Here is a 19,170-nt window from a genome sequence, read left to right on the forward strand (position 1 = left end):
CATTGTAAGTGAAGTTCAGATATTTAAGTTGCACTAAATGCAGGGTTGAATTATTGCAAGCTTAACTAAATGACCAGAGTGAAGCTACTCTGAAGGATGGAAACCAATAGCATTCTATCTGAGTTGGTGGTAACGGTGGGCGTCATTGTCTGTTTAAAGGAGGATACAATCAACAGAATGTCAGAACATTTTACAGTGTATAAAATTATGATAATAAATTATTGACAAGTTTAAAATGGGCAAGGGTATACAGAGTTCTTTTCAAAATTCTTTTAGTATGTATAAAATTAAAAAGTTTGAATATCACAGCATTGTGTGCAGGCTGGTTTCTAACTTTATTCTTAATTTGTATGATAGTCTTGTGAGCAGTTATAATTGCATGGAAATTCTTGATTTAAGTAAAACATGACCTTCACCTCCCCCTTTCCATTCCTCTGAATCATTTAGAATTAAAGTAAGTAAGGAGTAAGGTAGGGAGATTTAAAAGATGATCTCTAAGTTTCAAAATGTTGGACAGAGCACATCAGTTGGCCTACCTACTCCTCTGACTCCATTAATTCACTTACATCCTATATAATTATTTATATAGTAGGGTTTAAGTCTACCATTTTGCTGTTTGCTTTCTAGTTGCCACATTTCCCCCCTTCCTTTATTCTCCCTTTCATGTCTTCTTTTGGAGTAAAATTTTTTTCATATACTAATTTAATACCACTATTGGCATTTTAGCCATACTTCTTTGTGTAACTATTTAAATAGTTGCTTTAGGGTAGGGTTTCTCAACATAAGCACTATTGACATCTAAGACTGGATAACTCTGTATTATGAGGGGCTGTCCTGCATATTGTAGTATATTTAGAAGCATTCTTGGCCTCTACCCTCTAGATGTCAGTAGCACCGCTTTTTCAGAGAACAAATATTATTTCCAGATATTCCTAAAAGTCCTATGAGGAAAAAAATTTACAACTTGTTTAGAACTGGTCATCTATGGGGTACAAAATGTAATGACAAGTTTTCACCATCAACTCAAAGATAATATTATACCACCTGTATTGACTACATTGATCTCTATAAGAACTCTATGAAATAAATATGATCTTTATCCCCCTTCTCCAGATGAGTAAAGCAAGCACTGAGAGGTTCAATAATTGGCCCAAAGTTACAAAGCTAGAATCACTATAAAGTTTTGATTCTTATAAAAATAACATACTTTTATTTTTAAATTTTCTATTCTCTTGAATTTCTTATACTTTAAGAATCTGTGAACTAGTTCCCCAACTCCATTTTTTATTGTTTTTACAATTAACACCTTTTTAACTGTGGACAGGTGTTTCCCAATGGGGGATTGAGTTCCAACCAGGTGTTAATGAAAAGAAACAAGAAAGTTAGGTTAATAAAACATGGGGAAATTGCCATGTATCTAAAATAGGAATGTAAATTAGCTTGTTCTATCAAGGGAGAGATGTATTTTCTTTCAAAATCACTTCTTGCTTTCTGCCAAATTTCAGGAACCTTTAGAAATTCTTTGATTTTGACTTTAGTTAAGGTAATGTAAAATCTGCTGATTTGATTTACATAAACATAGCCTTGATCATTGATCTTGTATCAAAATGAACGCTTTGGGGCCTCCCTGGTGGCGCAAGTGGTTGAGAGTCCGCCTGCCGATGCAGGGGATACGGGTTCGTGCCCCGGTCTGGGAGGATCCCATATGCCGCGGAGCGGCTGGGCCCGTGAACCATGGCCGCTGAGCCTGCGCGTCCGGAGCCTGCGCGTCCGGAGCCTGTGCTCCGCAACGGGGGAGGCCACAACAGTGAGAGGCCCGCATACCGCAAAAAAAAAAAAAAAAAAAAAAAAAAAAAAAAAAAAATGAACGCTTTGTAAACCCTCTTTGAATATACATTGCTAAATAATAACTTTTATAATGATAAAAACCAAAATGAGAGTAACAATGGAGGATGAAGTAACACATATTACTAATGTTTTGTGACAGAACTAACACATTTTTCATGGGATAAACATGTTCTTTCAATCCTTTGCTATATGCAGTCATGGCATTATGTAATATATTATGACCCTCAGTGAAACCAAGTTCTTATAACATTCAAGATTTAAAGAAGTTGTATGGAATTTGATTTGTCCAAGTACAATTATATATGTTAAGGGAAAATTGTTAGGTGTCTTTTCACAAAGATGGTTACAGCAAGTAGGTAGAATATTTCTCAGAAACCAATGTTGATCAATTTAGATATAATGGCCAGAATATCTGATTTAAAATGGAAATAATAGGACATGGAAGCAACCTAAGTGTCCATCAACAGATGAATGGATAAAGAAGATGTGGCACATATATACAATGGAATATTACTCAGTCATAAAAAGAAACAAAATTGAGTTATTTGTAGTGAGGTGGATGGACCTAGAGTCTGTCATACAGAATGAAGTAAATCAGAAAGGAAAACAAATACCTTATGCTAACACATATATATGGAATCTTAAAAAAAAATAAAAAATGGTTCTGAAGAACCTAGGGGCAGGACAGGAATAAAGATGCAGATGTAGGGCTTCCCTGGTGGCACAGTGGTTGAGAGTCCGCCTGCCGATGCAGGGGACACGGGTTCGTGCCCCGGTCTGGGAAGATCCCACATGCCGCGGAGCGGCTGGGCCTGTGAGCCATGGCCGCTGAGCCTGCACATCCGGAGCCTGTGCCCCGCAACGGGGGAGGCCACAACAGTGAGAGGCCCGCATACCTCAAAAAAAAAAAAAAAAAAGATGCAGATGTAGAGAATGGACTCTTGGACACAGAGAGGGGGAAGGGTAAACTGGGATTAAGTGAGAGAGTGGCATGGACATATATACACTACCAAATGTAAAATAGATAGCTAGTGGGAAGCAGCCACATAGCACAGGGAGGTCGGCTCAGTGCTTTGTGACCACCTAGAGGGGTGGGATAGGGAGGGTGGGAGGGAGATGCAAGAGGGGGGAATGTGGGGATATATGCATATGTATAGCTGATTCACTTTGTTATACAGTAGAAACCAACACAACAATGTAAAGCAATTATACTCCAATGAAGATGTTAAAAAAACTTGGAAATAATAAGATAGCATTTTATGTCTCTATGCTTAATAAACATGAAAAATATCTACCAATTCTAGAGAGGATAAAGTGAGTTGTGTACTTCTATATACATCTGGTGGAAAATAAATTGGTAAAATACGCCAAGGGATGTATAGGGTATGATAGTGAAGAAAAGGAAGGTCATGGTAATGCCTTAATATGTATCAACAGATAAATAAAATCACACATGGATGTATTTTATACATACATGAATGTATGCTACTAAAGTAATCACAGACGTTACCAAGTTTAAATTTTAATGTAAATGGTTGGGTCAGTACTGTAAAAGTGAAGGGAGGGGTATTTGTAATTTAAAGTAGGGTGGTCGTGGTAGATCTCACTGAAAAGATAACATTCAAGTGAAGACCTGAATGAAGTAAATATTTTTTCAGAATGCTCAGACTTTTAATCTATTTGAAATATGAAAAGACCAGGAGGTAGGATTCTTTTTCTCTCCTCAAAAATGGATGGACAATACTGTTAAACTCCAAATTAAATTTCTTCCATTGTGTTGCTATGCCAACATTATTATATACCAAATACCCATATATTCATGAGCCTATTTCTGGGATTCTTTCATATGTCATTGATGTATTTTTTTTATCCATTGCTGACTTAGTAACACATGGTTTTAATTATAATATGTAATTTTTAATTTACATGTAAATGTGATTTATAACTTACAGATTTGTATTAGAATGTACACTATAATTATATTTTGAGGTCTGATAAGTTGCCTCCTTTATGTGCTTTTGTTTACATATGGCTTGGTTTAGGTTCATACTTCCCTATGCTTATCAGAAATATCTGTGTTAGGAATAACCTGTGTTAGGAATATTCTATAAGCATGGAGATTTTTATTATACTGAACTTATAGATGATTTGGGGAGAATTGACATCTTATACTTCAAATATATGATATACCACTGCATTTAATCTGATTTTCTTTAATGTTAGTATCTTCATCAAAGTTTTATTCATTTATTTTTAGGTTTATTCTTTGCTAGTTTAAAAATTTTTTGCTATTATAAATGCAGTCTTTTCGATTATTTCTTAATTCATTATTGCAGGTTTATTACTTATGTATACTGACACGTGTCCAGCCATGTTACTAAAACCTCTTCTTAGTTATAATAATTTGTCAATTAGTTTATTTTCAGTTCTCTGGAGGGACATTTTTATTGCCCGTAAATAATGATTACTTTCTCTGTCTTTTCCTTCTTTTGAAATATGGTAAGACTGACTAGAAACTCTATAACAATGGTAGAATTTTGTCCTGTTCTTGATTTTAATGGGAATATTTATACTGTTTAACTGTTATGTATGATAATGGCTGTGGTTATAGTTGAATGTTCTTATCACATAAAAGAAATGCCCATTTATACATGGTTTATTAAGATATTTTACCAAAAATGTGTGTAGAATTTCATCAAATGTTTTTCCTGAAATTGTGTTGATTTTGTAATTCTGATCTGTTAATGTAAAGGAAATGAATAGATTTTTAAAGTGTTGCACAGTCTTTTAATTCCTAGTTAGTTGTGATTTCTTTTCATTCAATGCTGGATAAATTTGGTAAGACTTACAAAAAACCTTTTTGCTTTCATATTTACAAGATTTTCCCCTTTTTTTTCCTAGTAGTAAAATACATTAATCTCTTTAAAATGAATTCAGTCATTTTTCAGCTTTTCAATAGTCTATAATTTTATAATTTAAGAAATATCTACTTCTTGAAAGCTCATTATAACTTATCAGTGCAGTTATCCAAGGCTGGTGTCTAATTTTGAAATTAAATATCAATTTTTAAATGTATGGTTATTGATAATTTCAGGTTTTCTAACTGGGATGTATTTGCTAATTTTATTTTTTTTCTGTAAGTCAATCCAATTTACCTTGTTTTCAAAGGTATTGTTTTGAATATATATATATATACATTTAAAATATATATATATACATATATATGTGTGTGTGTATATATATGTGTATATATATATGTATATATATACACATATATATATATAGCTGACCCTTGAGCAACTCTGGGGTCAGGCACCCACTTGAAAATCCAAGTATAACTTATAGTCAGCCCTCTGTATGGGCAGTTTATCCATATCCTCAGTTCCTCCATATCTGTGGTTCTGCAACCCTGGATTCAGCCAATCATGGATTGTGTAGTACTACAGTATTTACTATTGAAAAAAAATCCACATTTAACTGGACCCATGTGGTTCAAACCCATGTTGTTCAAGAATCACTTGTATATTCATAAATTTTAATTTCATCTGTATCTCTAATTCAACTCAATTCTCAGATTTTGTATATGGCTTATTTGAGCATTCTAACCTCTATTTTTTTCCATATTTACAAAAATGTTGCCTACTTTGATAATATTTTGGTGTTTTGGAATAGTCAGATTTGGAATTGATCAACTGTATTACTATGTTCACTTTAAAAAATGATGTCTGCTTTATTAACTTCTTTTAGTTATTAGAGAAATTCAGAGAGATGAAAAGAGAGATCCTGGCCAGAGGTATAGGATTCAGGTGGTTCACAGAACAAAAAGAAATTGCCTAAGTCTCAAAGAGAGTCATAGGGACCAGACATTCCTATGTCAACTCATAATGAAATGTGAGTAAAGTGATTAATAAAAGCCAGGATTCATGTTTCATCCAGTAGGCGCTGGGGAGTTGGAACCAATGGTTTTTGGCCACTGACGATCCTGTTTGGTCAGTTGTTTCTCATGCCTATGCCAGAAGGATCTGATCGTTATTTGCATTATCACTCCCACTCACAAAACTGACAGTGAAAACTGGGGTATAATAAGGCAGTATAATGAATGTAGGAATTACATTTTTAAATCATAAAAAAAAATTAAGTTTAAATATATTCAAATGTATGTCCTGTAACTTTCACTTTATCTGAGCACAGGCTTGTGAGTGGGTCTTTGATGTCTCCAGAAAAGTAAACTATGTGACTCCATTACCATATTGAAAATATTTCTACAAAGTTTTAATTCCCTATCATTTCTCCTCCATTTGTCTGAAGATGCTATTCAGAATTTTAAATAATTCATTTACATAAGAACCCTTTTCTTAGCTCCAGACAGTGTGAATATTTTTAGGCAGATTAAAAGTGTACTTTATGAAAATTTTAGGGGGAAGAAAACTCAGAATACAACAACAACAAAAACAATTCCCAGAAGCCAAAATCAGATTATGAAACTAATAAGCTCCAGTGACTTCATATGTGCTACAGCTGCTTCAGAAATGTGAAAACGTCATCAGGTAAAATCCAATTTAGATAAAATGTTCTACGGTCTATGTGTTTATTATTTATATTTATTCTGGGATAGGAATTTAATATTTTACATATCTTGCAAAATTATTATGCACTGTATAAAACTTCAAAGATCAGATTGCCCAAAGATCATCATATAAAAATACGGATTATCAAGTAGAAAAATGCAAGATGATTTCTCTCCTACCTAATGTTCCACTAGCCAGATATAAGAAAAAAGTATAATGAATTTGAAAACAAGAAGCTAACATATTCTACTCCCTTAAGCACTTTACGTTTTCTAATGAAAGAAACATCTCCTGCTGAGTTTCTTGTCAGAAAATCCAATAAAGTTTTTATTAAAATGAACAGTCACAGAAAAGGAAAGTTTAAAGTAAATTCTCTGTGTGGTTTAATAGACCTTTTCCTCATAAACAGCACTTAAGTCCTTCATTAAAAAGATCAATAAGACACTCAAAGATATAGTTTAGTGCTGCAGCCATTAATTAGGTTTTGAAGAATATTGTATGGCTGGAAGAAATCATCAATATAAAAGCAAAATGAAAACAGATGTCACTTGAGAATAACTTTAAAATAAAGGTTCCATTATGCACTTAAAGCACATAAGACTTTGGACTGAATATATAGGACCAATAAATTATCAAGCAACCATGTATGAAAGACTCCTTCAGATACTCTTTAGCAAGGAACTATTTTTTCATTAACTAGTGAAGACTCTTCCACTTTGGCAAACATTAAGAACCAACACTGATTTTGAACAAACTAAATATCGTTAGTATGAAGCAGAAGGATCATGTCTTCGACTGATGCAATGAATTCAAAGCCCCAACTCACACCATCCTATAGGTAAGAATTTGGAGAACACTTTCACATACTCTTTTGAGAAAAACAAAAGAATTCTGTAACTGTACACAAAACTATTAGCAATGATTAGCATTTTGCCTGAAAAATAAATATGATACAGGTAAACTAGTGATAAACAAACATGCACATTTTACTTCTTTCTTTTATTTTTTATACAGCAGGTACTTCTTTCTTTTATTAATGTTGGGGATTTTTCAATAAAAAATATAATCTTTCAGTTAATTGTTATTTTGTATATTATAATTTTAACAATATATAAGCATTTTATATGAGGTCTGGGGGAAAGAAGGATGAGTATGTTCTTAAATAATCTTTATACATGACTTACCATATAATTAGATTTTTTAATTTAGGCTTTGGGTTTTGAATTTTAAACATTTACCAAAAGTAAAATATATACTTCATATACCTGCAATGGGACCATGTCTCACACTTCCCTGTTCCTAAAGTGTTTCATAAAATGTCCTGACATGAGCATTACTGGGTATAGTGATCATACCTTAAACTGATTAAATGTTGACAAGGTCTCTTTTTTGATATAGTCTCCTGTAATAACTTTCTTAAAACTAAGGGAAGATACACAGATAATATCAACACAATGTGAAGATCACAGTCACAAAAGAACACAGTGAGAAATCAGTAGCTCTTCCCTTTTCACAGAAGAGAATCAATTATTTTCTCTTAAGAGCTATGAATCTAAGAAATGTTCAGTGCACACCCGGATCACTTCCCATGCTTGCCCCTCCTTCTGCCTTAGCCATGTTTGTATGGCATGATGACTCTCAACTGCAGGCAAAGAACCAAAAACCCCATATTTTCTTCTCCCTCCTCTACATTAAGAGCCTCCTCTTGGAAGTTCTTTTGTTTCTTCTTGGCATAGAAGAACTTTTTGACTACAAAGTCCTACTCCTATCATCTTCTCTTTCTTTAGGAAAGTCAAGGTGAATTTCTTGTTTGATTTAACATACCTGAGCAGAACAGAGTTGAGATTCAACCCTCTGATAAATTGATTGGAAAAACATGGACAGTTAATTGCTGGGAGGAACAGTAGACATTCTCAACCCAGATTCCTTCATTTGTCAAGGAAGAATTCCAAAGTTCAACATTGTTAGAAGGTCTCACAGCTCTTCAGGGCAGAAAGGACTTAGGATCTAGGTGGGATACCAAACTCAGAGCTTTTTACACAGTGCAATTTTATAAAGCAAGTAAAGGATTAATGAAAGCATATATTTATAGAAAATTTTAAAGTCTCCCTATAACAAATAGGGTCCATGTTTTTGTTTTTGTTTATATTAAATCATTTATTGGTAGATAAAATTCATCCTCAGAGAATTTGATGACTTGGCAAATCTACCCACTTTTCTTCACACCATTTTGGAATTCTCTATGCCACCAATCATAAATTTGAACTCATTTTATTTCAGTTTTATTGTGTAAAAAGAAATGTCAAAATTCTGAGTCTTGGCTGGGTGAAGATTAAAAGCAAAGGTAGTGAAGCCAAAAGATTAGGCTATTGGTGAACACACAGCACAAGACAAAAGGAGCATATGCTGGAAAACCACCAACTCCCTGTCCTCAACATTGTGGCTAACAAATACTTAATGATTAAATTAAAAGGAAGACAAATCCCCTTGCTACTAGGAAGACAAGCATTACTATCACATCTGTATCCTCAGTAAGTTTTAAAGATTTTATGATGAAAGATTATAACCTGACATGTTTAAATGGATCAAAATGTAATTGCATTCAGATTGAAATGAAATTTTTTTTTCTGTTCTACACAATTGTATTCTTAAAGCTGTTAGCTTTCTAATGAAATCAGTTTGGTAATTAAAATAGAATACTTTTATCATGTTATGGACTGAATGCTTGTGTCCTACCAAAACTTATATGTTGAAGCTCTAACCTCCAATGTAATGGTTATTGGAGATGGGGTATTTGAGAAGTAATTAGGGTTACATGAGGTCATAAAGGTGGGACCTTCATAAGAAGAAAGGTGGGGCTTTATAAGTGACACCAGAGAATCCCCTCTCTCTCCCTGTGTACACACAAAGAAGTCAGTGAGTACACAGTGGAATGGAAGCCACCTACAAGCCAAGAAAAGAGGCCTCATAATGAAACCTACCTTACAGGCACTTTGATTTTGATCTTTCCAGCCTCTAGAATCCTGAGAAATAAAATGCTATTGTTTAAGCCACCCAGTCTATGATATTTTGTTATGGCAACCCAAGCTGACTAACACATATTATAATATCAATTGTCAAGAACATATAAAATGTGACTATTCTTGGTTTGCTTCCAGAGAAAACAACTTAAAAAGTAAATTAGCACACTTTAAATAGTTTTTTTAATCTATATTAATTTTTCCATGTTTAATTTTTCTATTAATTCTGTACTTATATTCATAGTTATAGTTTCTTTAACTTTCCCCTCTCGTGTCTTTAGTGAGTCCATATTCAATATTTTCATTATTATGTTGCATAAATTATAATAATTTAAATGGGTAGAGAATTCTGCTGTCCCTTGCAATTTCATTTACTCTTTCAATTGTAAACACATCCCATATATTATAATTTTTCCATTGTGATCTTACATCATGCATTTGGGGTAATTTCACAAGTGTTTTCTATTTAAAACAAACAAGGAAACAGATAGATAGATAATAAATAGGTAAATAAATAGACTTATTGGAAAGATGATGCCATTTTTTTACACCTGCTAGATTTACATGTACTTTATCTTCTGCTATTTATATCCATATATACTTTAAAATACAGACTAAAGTTTAACACAGTCAACTTTTTCAGGGGGGGGAATAAGCACTAAAAGGAATATTAATTCACTGGTTTCATGGAAATCAGTTCCAAAATTTTAAATGGAACAAGCTATCGATTTCTTCTCATCTATGTCAGCAGAAGGTGAATTTGGAAATATTCATCAATAGTCGCTTTTACTTTTCTTTCCACAATTAATATATCTAAATATTTAGAGAAATTCAATAAATTCTAATACTAAATTTCAGATTTTCTGAGTCTTTTACATGAAAACTCACAATACCTTGAGGTCAATTATTGCATTTACACTTTCTTTTCATTATATAGTGTCCAAGGACAAGAACAGAGTTGTGTTAATCAGTATGGATCTTTCTCCACTTACCATGGGGTTACATTCTGATAAACCCATTATAAGTTGAAAATATTCTAAGTCAAAAATGCATTTAAATACACCCAACCTCCTGAACATCATAGCTTACTGAGCCTAACTTAACTTAAATGTGTTCTGAACACTTACATTATCCTACAGTTGGGCAAAATCATCTAACACAAAGCCTTTTCTATAATAAAGTATTGAATATCTCATGTAATTTATTGACCACTGTACCGAAGGTGAAAAACATAATCGTTTCTGGGTACAGAATGGTTGTAAGTGTATCAATTGTTCACCCTTGTGATTGTGTGACTGACTGGGAGCTGCGCCTGCTGCCTTGCCCAGCATCACGAGTGAGTTCCTACCACGTATGGCTAGCCCAGGAAAAATCAAAATTCAAAACTTAATGTATAGTTTCTACCAAACATGTGTCACTTTCACACCATCATAAAGTCAAAAAATCATAAATTGAAACATCGTATATAGAGGAAAGTCATTGAATTCTGCCTGTTTTAAGTTATACAACAGTATTCTCTATATATGTTATACAACAGTATTCTCTACAACAGTTAGAAATGTACATAACAAAGAATAAGTAAAATTAGTATTGATTTAGCCTTATAATAGAGCTTTGTCTTTTTCATGCAGTAAGTAGCTCATAGTAAGTATTGGTTTGGTGTAGCAAAAACATCGAAACCTAGGGAATCTGTGATTCTCTAGACCTTCTTTAGTAGATACAGGATGGCTGACTCAGTTTCAAAGATCACAAATAATGTCCTGGCAGGAGGAAATAAAAAGGTGAAGACAAAGACAGGTACCAGCTGAGTTCGTCCTCTTTCCTAGCCGCTTTCATGTAAATAATACTACCTAAGTTCTAATTGTAGTAAATTTACCAGAACTGTGTCTAATACTAGTCATCTCTTGGCATTAATGGAGGTCGAGAAAAATAGGTTTGTAGCTGGGGACTTTGCTGTTACCAATAAAATTAAGATTCTATCAGTAAAGGAGAAGAGTAGATTGGCAGTTGGAAAGTCAACTCATATCAAGTCTCTTTTCCAGCAATGCTGGTATGAAACTAGAAATCTATAACAGGAAGAAAACTGAAAACTATGAGTATGTGGAAATTAAACAACACATTCCTGAACAACTAATGGGTCAAAAAAATCAAAATGGAAATCCAAAAAATAGATTCAGATATATGTAATGGAAACACAACATACCAAAACTTACAAGATGCAGAAGAAGCAGTTCTAAGAGGAAAGTTTATAGCAATAAACACTTACATTAAGAAAAAGGAAAAATCTCTAATAAACAACCTAACTTAACATTTTAACAAACTAAATGTAAATGAGCAAACTAAACCTGATGTTAGCAGAAGAAAGGAAATAATTAAGATCAGAGTAGAAATACGTGAAGTACAGACAAGAAAAACAATAAAAAATATCAATGAAACTAAGAGTTGGTTTTTGAAAAGATTTAAAAAAATTTTGACAAACCCACAGTTAGGTTAACTAATTCAAAAAAAAAAAGAGAGAAGACTGAAATAAATAAAATACAAAAAGGATTATAAGAAACAATTATGAACACTCATATGCCAACAAATTGGCTAAGCTAGAAGAAATGGATAATTCCCTATAAATATATACAGCCATTCTAACAGGTGTAAGGAGGAATTTCCGGTTTATATGCTATTTTTCCAGAATTTGTTATAATTTCCTTACCACTTTTCCAGCCTCTTCAAGGTAATGATACATGTTCAAGGTTTTTGTTATGGTAGCCTTCTCACTCTGTGGATCAACATCTGTATCAGATTTTTCTGCATAACAGACCATCCCATAATTTAGTGGCTTATGACAACAGCCATTTATTTGGCTCATGATTTTGTGGACCTGCAATTTGGTCTAGACTCAGCAGTTCTTCTGCTAGTATCATCCATATATCTGTAGTCTGCTGTCAATCACCTAAAAGACTCTCCTTTGGAGGGTTTGGATGGGTATCAGCTAAGCTGCTGGATGATTCTTCTGGGCTGGAGAAGACTAGTCTCAAATAGGTTCACATACCCATCAGCTATCGAGTTGGCTATGACTAGCTGACTTTGATGGCTTTGCCTGGGACAGGGGATTTACTCTATGTAGTATCTTTTACACCAGACGTGTCTATATGACAATTGTGAAGTACCCAAACCAACAAGAGTGGAAGCTACAGGATCTTTTTTATGAATAAGCTTGAAACAGTCACAACAGCACTTCTGCTAAGTCCCATTAGTCAAAACAGGTCAGAAAGCTAGCCTAGAGTCAAGGCTTTGGAAAATAGATTGCACGTCTTAAAAAAAGGAAATGAAAAGCAATTTCCTTGGCCATTTTGGAAAGTTAAATGGTCTAAAAGGAAAATAGTTGACTTAGCCTGAATTTTTTCCAAAATGCAGAGCCTAAGGAAAGGGTTTTGCTGCAGACAGTTTTTTCTCAAAATGTTCATAAGAAATAGTAATTTGAAAGATTGTATGAGGAGAAAACAGAAAGCTAATCCAATGGTGCATTAGCGAACTGTTCACTGCTGGGTATCTAGTGCTAACTCTTGGGTAAGTTTACAACGATGTGCCATCATCTGCCATGGTCAATCTGAGTTTTCCAGGGGCTACACAGGTAAAGTCAAAGGAGATGTGGATACCACAACTTTTGTATCCTGTAAGTTTCAGAAGTGTGCTGTGAATCTCTCTAATTCCTCTGAGATGCACATTTTCTTCCAATTTACTATTTGGAATTTGTGGGAGATATACTTGGACATTTATATAATAATGGCTCTGACACCCCTGATGGGGGAACCAAAACCAATGTGAGACTTCTGGCAATTGTACTTGCCAATCAGGGAAATCACCCCAGAGTGAGCCTCAGAACCCACTGAACTCGTTGGCTGGGACTCCGTGCTTCACATGGCCTCCAAAAACCTCTACTCTTACTAGGACCATAATGGCATATGGGGTTCCCTGGGATTAACATCAACTCATACCCTGTATTCAACAGCTCTAGAAAAGTCCAAGTATCCCCCTTTTCCCCAGTGTACAGTTAGACTTGCAATTGGCCATTGATCACTTTGGGAACAGATTAGGGTAATAATTGTCTTATGTATATATCTTATATATCTACTGCGGGGTTCTTCCTTAAGGGGGTCATTATCAGAGTTAAACTGATGTACTTTGAGAATGAGAATTGGGTAAAATCTGGAGATTGAAGAAAGAATGGAACATTTTCTACTGTAATGGCTGTCATCAGCCTTCTGCTAGCCAGTTCCTTTTCTGGTTATACAGTTAAATAGCCTAGTCTGGCATCTTATTTCTGAGAATACAGTGATGCATTAACCATGATACAGACCCCGGCATGTTAAAGAAACTTGGTGGCAACACTGACTTGGCTACCCACTACTACAACTATAACCTCCTTGTCACTGATATTTAAGTAATTCCACTTGGCTTCTAATAGTCTGGAATTCCAACATTCTCACTGGTGCTAAGGAGCCTAGTTACTCTCAACACTGGTCTATAGCGCACCACCTTCATGAAACTTCTTAAAAATGTAGTTCATTTTTTATTGCCTTATTGAATGGAATTTATTCTGAGTTCCTCTGGGGAACCCATCCGGAGTGTGGATTCTCTGGTCTGAAATAAGAAACCTATTATAACATCTCTGCCTCCATGAATCTATAGACTTCTTCTCAATTCTGGGTCAGGGCAATCCTGGCATCTCTTCTATAGGCTATTGACATGTCCAAGCTTCAAGGAGTTATCCCAGCAGCATGTTAGGACTTGTTCCAAGAGTCCTTGCAAGGACTTTAAACTTTGACACATGAGAGAGTGCTCCTATATAAAAATTTTTTTTCACTTTTAGCCTCGTAGTAAGGTCTCCCTGATCTAATACCCACAAGAACCACTCCCATTTGTATTCCCAGGTTATTAGCATACCTGCAGTGAGGTCCTATAATTCTCTCTGGGTATAAGCTGTTTACTTCTGGGGTAGAGACTACATTTCCTTTGCTCAAGTTGTGCTGTAACTTCTCTCTGGTTATTCGTTTGGAGGCAATGAGTGGTGAGAGGCACCCCCTTTGAAGAGGAAAAGCATAACTTTATGAGACACCTTCTTGAGATGAAGGTTCTGTAGTGTCTCTGGTCAAGAGGAAACTTCTCTTGCTGGGGGAGGAAGATGTTCCTGTTGGCCTGGAGTGTTCAGGAATTGGAGATTCTCAAACTTGTCCACTCAAAGGCCCAGAATGACTTAGGGTGTCACTCTTTCTCTGTCAGATCCATAATTTTGGCATAGGGAACCCACCGAGGTAGTTCATAAGTCTCGTTTGTGACTATAGTTAATAACACTGCATGGCATTTTTGAAAGTTGCTAAGAGAGTAGATCGTCAAAGTTCTCATCACAAGAAAAAAAATGTAACTATAGAGATGAATGTTAACTAGATTTTTGTGATAGTTTCACAATATGTACAAATACTGAATCATTTTGTTGTACACCTGAAACTAATATAATGCTATATGTCAATTATACCTCAACAAAAACAAACATTGATTTAACCAGTGATTCAAACATTTAATTTCCATTTAGCCATTCTCAGGAAGATGCTGTAGAACATGTTTCACAAAATGAGAAAGTTAAAAAAAATAAAAATTCCATGAGATCCTGGAAATGAGAGAACCAACACGGAAGAGAGAGGAAGAGAGCTCCTTAAAGTGATGGTAAAGGGGCTCTGCAGCAGGCCAAGAAGCCAAGTCCAGTTTGAGGAAGGATGGAGGTTTCTGTTTGATCAGATTAGATTGATCAGACATATTAATAGTGCCCAACAATTGGAGGACCATATGTAATGGATAGGGTTATATATAAAATTAACAAGATATTAGCAACTATTGACTGCAAGAAAACAAAAACTGTTACTAGAAATGAAACTCAATTATAGTACACAGGTGACTGAATTGTGAACAATATTTACCTAGTTATACTAATGCAAACACTGAATATTTATAAAGGCAAAAATTATGTCATAACTATGTTGGGAATATAGAAGACAAGTGTATGTGTTTGAGGTGAGCACTGAGGAGAGTCAAGTTTTCACATTTTTCCAAAAGAAATCAATAAACAATATTGAAAAATAAAATGTAAGTAGTAGAATAATCATGTTATTTAGATATATGTAAGTAAATACCAGAAGTACTAAAACTATATGTAGTGAAAGAATCATTAAAAGGAGTTTAAATGTTCCACTAGAAATTAGTTAATTAATGCAAAATAAAGGAGGACAGAAGAATGAAAAAATATTTTTTTAAATAATAAAAAAAAGAAGTATCAGCTAACAATAAAAATATATTTACCTCTGAAAGGCAGGAATCTGATGAGGAGGCTTGAGGCAAGGGACTGCTCTTTACATTTGTTATAAGACATACAGAAATATTATGAAGTTATGCACATTATTGTGATAAATTAAATTTTTTAAAAAATCAAAAAAGAAATAACAAGAGGAAAAGGTAAGGGAAGAGCACTTTTTTTTTTTTTAAGAGCACATCTTTTTTTTTTTTTTTTTATGCGGTACGTGGGCCTCTCACTTTTGTGGCCTCTCCCGTTGCGGAGCACAAGCTCCAGACGGACAGGCTCAGTCGCCATGGCTCACAGGCCCAGCCGCTCCGCGGCATGTGGGATCTTCCCAGACCGGGGCAGGAACCCATGTCCCCTGCATCGGCAGGCAGACTCTCAACCACTGCGCCACCAGGGGAACCCCATTTTGATACTTTTAACTAAGTAAGGCATTCCCCATACATGAGACTAACAATAACAAATGCAATTATTTGGGGGTAATTCTTCTAAATATAATGAAAAACCTAGTAAATTCCTTCAATTCATAGAAGTGAAAGAATATCTAAAGATTTCCCTAAACAAATGGATGTTTTCTTTGTGCCTCATTGTCACTCTATATGGGTACCATATGTCAATGTTCAGCAGGTGCCAAATAGAAATACAGTCGTGTGCTTTGGACTTGCTTCAGTGCGAGCAGGATAAGCAGGAAAAATGCATTCAATGTCAGTGCTCCAATGTAAGTTAGAAGCTAGAAACATAAAAACACTAGTGGGAAATGTAATATATGTAAATTGGTTTGCCTAAACCTACTTTCTGACAGAGAATGATGGCTCCCCTCTATTTATCTATTTGATATCATAAACTGCTTATCTCAGCTGCAGGGCTGATACTGCTTTCCATGAAGCAGATGGTGAATCACAGCTAAATCAAAAACTGCAACTGTTTTAAATGTAAGGAACTGCAGTTTGTTTGTCCCCCAATGAGGACACTCCAGCAAACATGAATTTTCCTTTCCAGAAACATCTGAGTGAAGATATTTTAAAATGCATCTAGTCAAGGACAGATTTTCATTATTTCTTCATCAAAGTGTCTTCTATTACTCAATTCAAAGAAAAAAAATGGATCTCAGCTATACAAAGCAAATAATTGGCCATTTATACTTTGCATCTATCAAATATGCCAATTTTATAAACCTAATGGGTATGTTTTAATAGTGTTTTATTGATAACTCTTTAAAGGAATACACAGTGTTTTGAGAAAAGCTATTTCTCATGTTATATATCTTCTAAATAATTTTTCCAACATTATAAATATCATCTTGAGAGATATTACGGGTTTAAGAAGAGTACTGAAAACAATGATTTTTAACTTAGAGCATTTATTATTTTAAAGAATGGATACAGTAAATGCTTGGTCAAGTAAAATAAATTACTGCAAGTCAATGAGAAGCAAGATTTTTAGTAGGTGATATAAGTGATATAAATGAATACTGAAGAAATCAAAGTGAGAAAATGACAACCATCAGGTAGAATTAGCTAGTTCTTAAAAGGAAGTTGTTCAGCAGGGAAATAGATGGGATGAGTATATCCAAACATATTTTTTCCATATATTTATTTATGAAGAGATTAAAAATCACTAAGAATGTGGCACTATTAGTGCAAATTCTTTTTTCTAAATTTGAATCACAAGTCCATCACTGACAATCTGTTTGTATGGGTCACATATTTACTATATTACTTGTAAAATATTAATGATTTAACTCATAGTCATAGATTTGTTTGGTTATAAAAGACCTAATTTATTTAAGTAAAAATGTGACAAATCTTACACAAAGCAGAAACTCAACAATCATATTTTGCTTATTTTCTGCCCTTTTATCAACTCCTCAATTGCCTTCAGAAAGTGGCATATTCTGACTCTATGTGTAAAGACGTTTTAAAGATATTTTATATACGAGAAAGGAACCCTACGCTAGCAAACAGGTCTATAAATGTTAGCCTTCCGTCTATGTTCATGAATGGTTCTCCACTCAAGGAGGTTTATCCCAGGGAAATTTGGAAATTATTGGAGGCAGTTTTGGTTAACACAGCTGTGGAGGTGACCTAGTAAGTAGAGGATAGCAGTCATGCTAAACATCCCAAAAGTCACCAAATACACAGGAGAGCCCTCTCGCACAAAGAATTATCCAGCTCAAAAAGTCAACAATGTTGAGGTTGAGAAACCCTGGTCTATGTAATGAGAATGGTTCCTCAGGTTTAATCAAATGTTTTAAATGAGTGTAGAGATAATCCAGTTTTCTTTCAGAATTAGTGTTGCCTGGTAAATTTTAGGACAGAAGAAGATGAGAATGACAGAAATACAGCATAAGGGAATAAAAAAAGAGCTCAGATTTTTCCAACTGAGAGACAGATTTACATAACTAATTCCAGTGAGTTCAATCTATGACGAAAGTGAACATGTTATCTCAATGTCCCAGAGCTTCCATTTCCTCATATCCCTAAAAAACAGGGGTAACAATACCTTGCTTTTATGTCTGTAAAAATTGAATGGAAAACATATATAAAATTTCTATCAGAATGTATGTCAAAAATAGATTCTCAAAGAATAAAGACTCATTATATAGAGATAAGGCCAAGAATTAACTATACTCTAGAATAAAGTCTTACTCTTGACCAAAATGATTTGATTTTAAATCATTGTAGAAGCTTGCATTCTGACCTCAGAAACTAACTGATTGAACATTTTTATGATAGATCAAAGGGCAATGCAATCATATTGCTACACACTCTGAATCTCTCCTTATCAATCACCCAACAGTGCTGGCATTTTTCTATAACTATTTTTAGTTCCTGTAACCAACCTTCACATCTTTAAGATTAATGCTGTGTAAAAATTTTAGCATTATTGACTTTCTTCATTCTGACTTTCAGTTACTATATTCATCTAAAATAAACTGTCTCTTTTCTATTGATATACTGATTTAAAAGAGCCGACAAGGAGACTAGGAGAATTCACTAGGGAACACCAATCCACAGTGAAGAAAATTGCTAAAACCTCAACTCCCAACAAACAAGAGCTGATTACAAGAAACTCAGACCATCTTTTCTTCTAAGGAAATCTAATGCAAAAACTAAAATCTATGAAGTATTTCAGTGCCTTTAAAGTTTCAAATTGTTCCCATAGTATATGAGCCAGAGAAATGTAATCAATCCAAAGAATGCAATGTAATTGGGGGCCCTATGGTATATTACAGGGAATTTTCAATGATAGCTGATTACTAATAAATAGGAAATATGGACAATTGCTACTTCCAAATATAAATAGTAGTCAAAATACTGTATTATTATTATGTTTTCTTATATTAATAATGTATTATATGCCCAGTAATGGACACATTGTAAAACATTAA

The sequence above is a fragment of the Mesoplodon densirostris genome, chromosome 5, assembly GCF_025265405.1.
Source record: "Mesoplodon densirostris isolate mMesDen1 chromosome 5, mMesDen1 primary haplotype, whole genome shotgun sequence".
In the NCBI taxonomy this organism is placed as follows: Eukaryota; Metazoa; Chordata; class Mammalia; order Artiodactyla; family Ziphiidae; genus Mesoplodon; species Mesoplodon densirostris.